Below are 6,067 nucleotides of genomic sequence, written 5' to 3' on the forward strand. Positions count from 1 at the left end.
CAACATTTGTCAAGTCCTTACATCTAGCTTTCATTTGACATCACATTGTAAATCTGTGAGTTAAAATTGAAGAGCGAACCGCATTATTCGTACATCTGCTGAAAAAGGGTCGACGTACAGAGATGATGATGATGATGATGATGATGATGATGATGATGATGATGATAACAACAATAACACTTAACCTTTTAATGTTTCATCAGTAACATGTAGTATAATGCCGTTTTATGTTATACAACCGTTTTCCTCGTAATACTTGTGAACAAATCATACATTTAATATTCCCATCATATTGACAGCAAAAAAATGCGTCCTCCCATCCTACTTGGAACTTCCGTACATGGTTTCGAGAGAGACATATGCCACTCGCAGGTCAGAGACAAATACAAATGGAACGGAGTTTGACTCCAGTGAGTGAGAGGGTGGGGCTTGGGGGAGGTTAGAAGCAAGCGAAATGTACAGCTATCACTGCGAGCCACAATGTCTCGCGAGTCACTTTCTCGCCACGGCTGCTCTAGTGAGATTACTGTCGACTATTACACTCTTACTACGTCATACTACTTTTGACCAATAAAACGGTGCGAAAGGACGTATTTCAACCAATCATAGCTGCTTATCGCACAATTTTATCGCGTTCCTAGCATTTGTTTAATTTTATCGCGTCCCTAGCATTTGTTTCTTTGTTTGCCAACATTTGAAACTGCGCTGGTCTGGACGTCAAAAAAAATATATATATATATAACATCAATTGAACCACCAACCACATTCAAATTTGAAAATTGTACATTCAATAATTATTCCTTTTAAAATTATTCATTCTGAATAAGTTGAATACACCATGTAGGCCTAAATCAACGAGTTCCACTTCTATTAGGCACACGTCCAATATAACATCAATTGAACCACCAACCACTTTCAAATTTGAAAATTGTACATTCAATAATTATTCCTTTTAAAATTATTCATTCGGAAATCCTGAATAAGTTGAATACACCATGTAGGCCTAAATCAACGAGTTCCACTTCTATTACGCACACGTCCAATATAACATCAATTGAACCACCAACCACATTCAAATTTGAAAATTGTACATTCAATAATTATTCCTTTTAAAATTATTCATGTTTATTTTTTATGTCATCGTCGTTAATTAAAACTTTTCTAACACTTGTGTATATTAGTTAGGTTATGTTATAGCTTCTGCTATATGATATTATGGATAGTCACGTATCAGAGATTGTTTAATATTAAGATTTATTGAAAATCATCTGTCAAGTGACGTTGATTACTGGGATCCGGATAATTGAAGTGGAATGTTGCTTTTTAATAAAAATGAAACTGAATCAACAAAGCCTTCTTGACTAGTAACATTGCCATCGTGTATAAAATATTTGTAATGTTGAGATGGTACAATAATACATTTGAAGACAGTTGTATTTTCGTAAGTCAATTAATATTTTATTGTATTGGAGTACTTCGTTACTTCTAATCTTTATATACTTTCTTCTAATCGTGTAATAGTCAATTAAGTCCCACTCGAGTTTTGATTTTCTCCAGATAAATCAAATCGTCTAGTGAGATTACTGTTGATAAAATAGCAGTTTAGCGACTTATGCACTGTTTTATAGCTAATGTTTTTTTAACAGTCGAGTTGTCAACACTGTATGCATATTATATTATATTCTGAGTATAAAATAAACCTTAGATCTTTTCAGGATTAGCGGAATTCCTGGAACTCACTCTAAGGAACGCTGATCTAGAGGAAAAAGCAAAAAAATAGAAATGATTTCTTCGTGGAATTCTATCTTTCCTGTTCCTACCTTCATATTTCCAAGAAAATGGAGGATCCCGTGACGCCATTTTCTGCTTACTGCTGTCCCGTCACATGTGGATTCACACGCTCATGAATGCGGCGCGACACAAGGAAGTTTTCACGCAGGAAGTGATATCTTGTGCTCACGTTACACGCAGCTTCCTGTTGTCTAATTTCTTGATTAAACTCCTGATCTTGACACTGGAAATGAGAGCGATATCAGACATGGATTTTCTGCAGACGACACATCATCTAGTTTGTCAGCTGGTATGTCATTTGTTTTCTTGGATACGCATTTCATTTATTTGTTTGTTTGTTTTTTTTTTTTTAATTTGTATGTCATTTGTTTTCTTGGATATGTATGTAATTGAAAATGTTATTTCTTCCGTTCCATGGCTTATTATTATTATTATTATTATTATTATTATTATTATTATTATTATTATTATTATTATTATTATTATTATTATTATTATTTTCCATTTTAACGGTGTATACCCCCATATAATGGATCAGACCAACCACCCCTTCAATATAGACTCCTCTATAGGCTATGTGCTAATTACGGATAAGAGTGGCCTTGTGGTGGATTACATGGAAACTACATCAGGTAAAACAATTAATTAAAGTGTACTACGTAGAAAAATTATTTAAAATTAAATAAGCCTAAATGTTGGTACTAGAATTTAATTTAATTACTAGTGCCCTAAATTTTAAGTAGTACAAAATCTCTTTTCCTACTAAGTCAATTATGTAAGATCAATTTTTAGGGAATTTATAAGGGCATTTTTTTTTAGATTTTTAGGTCATAAATGCATTGTTTTTAGGACATTTTTTTCATGATTTATAGGTCATCAACTACTAGCAAAAAATCTGAAAGTTAGAATTTATAAAACAGTTATATTATCGGTTGTTCTGTATGGTTGTGAAACTTAGGCTCTCACTCTGAGAGAGGAACATAGGTTAAGGGTATTTGAGAATAAGGTGCTTAGGAAAATATGTGGGGCTAAGCGGGATGAAGTTACAGGAGAATGGAGAAAGTTACACAACACAGAACTGCACGCATTGTATTCTTCACCTGACATAATTAGGAACATTAAATCCAGAAGTTTGAGATGGGCAGGGCATGTAGCACGTGTGGGCGAATCCAGAAATGCATATAGAGTGTTATTTGGGAGGCCGGAGGAAAAAAGACCTTTGGGGAGACCGAGACGTAGATGGGAAGATAATATTAAAATGGATTTGAGAGAGGTGGGATATGATGATAGAGACTGGATTGATCTTGCTCAGAATAGGGACCGATAGCGGGCTTATGTGAGGGCGGCAATGAAACTTCGGGTTCCTTAAAAGCCATTTGTAAGTAAGTAAGTAAGTAATAGAGCTAGGATTTTGATGAAATTGCATCTTTTTTTTCTAGTAAGCCAGAAACATAGCCGCTTTAGTATTTATATGTTATGTGATAAACTGAGTGTTTTCAGACATATTTGTTAGGGCATTTTTTTGCATTTTTTGCCTGTTTCAACTCATAAGAGCATCTTTTGTCTTTTTTCGGACATTTTTGAGACATTTTCATTTAATTTTGGCCATACATCCTCATTATTTTTACTTGGTTATTTAATGACGCTGTATTAACTACGAGGTTATTTAGCGTCGATGAAATTGGTGATAGCGATATATTTGGTGAGATGAGGTCGAGAATTCGCCATAGATTACGTGACATTTATTTAGTTATTTATTTATTTATTTATTTATTTATTTATTTATTTATTTATTTATTTATTTATTTATTTATTTATTTATTTATTTAACCTGGTAGAGATAAGGCCATCAGGTTTACTTGGTTTAATAATACGATGCGTATGAAAATACTTAATTTAAAGTTAGCATAATTTTTTTAAACTTCTCTTTTTTCTGTAAATGTATTAATAATTAATTATTAATTTTACACAGATATTTTAATTGGTACAATTTTAACTTTCTATGTTTCCAACTTTATTTTAAACTTCCCTTGCCGTTCACGTAAGGCTCTCTACTGTGAAACTTCTTCTCTGATCTGTCGGAATTAGTTTAAATGCCGAGAACCATCTCTCGAAATCACATGATGTGACAAGTGTTTTCATTGTCGCAGGTGTTTAAATAACATTCAGTTTTTGAATAATTTCAAGGGGCCGGGTATCGATCCCGGGACCCTTCGCTTAGCGCGCGAACGCTCTACCAACTGAGCTATTCCAGGAACTATACACGACACCGTCACAATTTTTTCTTTTATATCCACACAACTCACATGAGCTGACAAGACGCCAGAACTCAACTTTGAGTGCACACAAATTCTGTGTGACTTTAAATTGTGGCTTCCTGTTAACGTACCTCCAGTAACGAATTTTTCCTTTAAGTTATTCAAACCTGCTTTACAGGGAGCTACAATCTGAAAGCCAGATTTGCATAACATTCAGTTTTGTTTCTATGAACTCAAAGCGCGCTAGCAGCAATTTCATGTCCTCAACAATAATTAATTATATTGGTTTCATTTCTCACATAATCTTATATTGCTTCCTCGTGAGTGTACAAATGTTTCTATATTTTATAAATAGAAAATGATTAACAGTTATTTGTAGGTACATCTATACTAATAATAAATCTGTAGCCGAAATTTTTCTGGTAATTTTCGATTTTCCAAAAATAATTGGTCCTAACATATATAATTAACCACCCTGAAACCGAAAATCGCTTTTTTGAAATTTTTGTTTGTATGTCTGTCTGTCTGTATGTTTGTTACCTTTTCACGCGATAATGGCTGAACCGATTTCGATGAAAATTGGAATATAAATTAAGTTCGTTGTAACTTAGATTTTAGGCTATATGGCATTCAAAATACGTTATTTAAAAGGGGCGTTATAAGGGGGCCTGAATTAAATAAATCGAAATATCTCGCTTATTATTGATTTTTGTGAAAAATGTTACATAACAAAAGTTTCTTTAAAAATTATTTTTGATAAGTTTTATTCTCTGAAAAATTTTGATAGGACTGATATTTAATGAGATAAATGAGTTTTAAAATTAAAATAACTGCCATTTAAGGCGGTGTATTGAAATAAAAAACAAATGACTTCGTATATAAGGGGCCTTGGACACAACAATCGAAAGCTATGAAATATAGCCTACAGACAATGTTTCTGTGCTTGTATGAAGTAATATCAGAAGCTAAATTAACCGATTTGTATAATTAATTATTATTTCATCATTGGAAAGTGCAGTTTCTCTGGATGGACATAATGCTATAATGTTATTACAGTAACTTGTGAGTGAGTTGAGGACAGGTAAGATTAAAATAGCTTCTTATGCACAGAAAACTTGATAGGTTATTCTGTATATTCATTTCCTGCATTTCTTATAATAATGTTTATGAACATATTCATTTTTATCTCAGAGAATTAACGAACAACGAGAGTGTATTGATTTAGTATGCAGTAATAGTACGTTAGCTTAGCAATCCATTATTTTATAATTCAAATTTTAACTATGCTCAATTGAATAAAATACATATGCAATAAATGCAATGCAAAAAAAATTGGGTAATGAGCCAAGCAGATTATGTTGCGCTGTTGTAAAAGTTGTTCCTCCTGAGATTCAAGAGCTCCCACAACAAATTAAAAACTTTCTAATTCGAGTACATTTGTTATCAACACACTTTTTCATAATATAAATATAATATAAACATAATAATAAATCTGTAGCCAAAATTTTTCTGTTAATTTTCGCTTTTCCAAAAATAATTGGTAAGAACAATTAAGAAACATGTTAAAGGAATTGTCATTGCACCAAATGAGTGGTCTCTGGATCAAAATGATCGCATTTTAATATTTAAAATACAATTTAAATTAAGTAAGATATTAAACGATTTATCCTTCTATCAAACACGAATGTTCCCTGGATCAAATGTCCTATTTTAATTATGTAATTACTGTATATTTATTTCTAACGGGTGCAGCGGAGCGCACGGGTACGGCTAGTGAAAAGAATAAGAAGTTATTTTGCTCGCTTGTACAATTTTCTCAAACACAGTTACGATCTTTAAAAGTAAGCCAGAATTATGGTATGGGCCCTGTATTTAATAAAGAAGTTAAGAGGAAGTAATCACTAATCACTTATAATATACCTACAACATATAAATTGCAATGCATTTACTTCACGTTCAATCATATTCACAATCCTTATAAATAAGAACTAGGCTAATTCGTTAAAAATCTAAATATC

The 6,067-nt window shown here is 32.4% G+C and overlaps 1 protein-coding gene across 1 annotated transcript in view; it reads left to right on the plus strand.

Moving 5' to 3' along the window:
* The first annotated feature begins 1,871 nt into the window (after positions 1-1,871).
* Positions 1,872-6,067, plus strand: part of LOC138713387 (uncharacterized) — a 20,586-nt gene continuing 16,390 nt past the window's right edge. The window contains exon 1 of the mRNA XM_069845467.1: positions 1,872-2,080. The gene's annotated coding sequence lies outside the window, so the exon portion shown is untranslated. The remainder of the gene's footprint in view (positions 2,081-6,067) is intronic.

This window comes from Periplaneta americana, chromosome 2, assembly GCF_040183065.1.
Source record: "Periplaneta americana isolate PAMFEO1 chromosome 2, P.americana_PAMFEO1_priV1, whole genome shotgun sequence".
In the NCBI taxonomy this organism is placed as follows: domain Eukaryota; kingdom Metazoa; phylum Arthropoda; class Insecta; order Blattodea; family Blattidae; genus Periplaneta; species Periplaneta americana.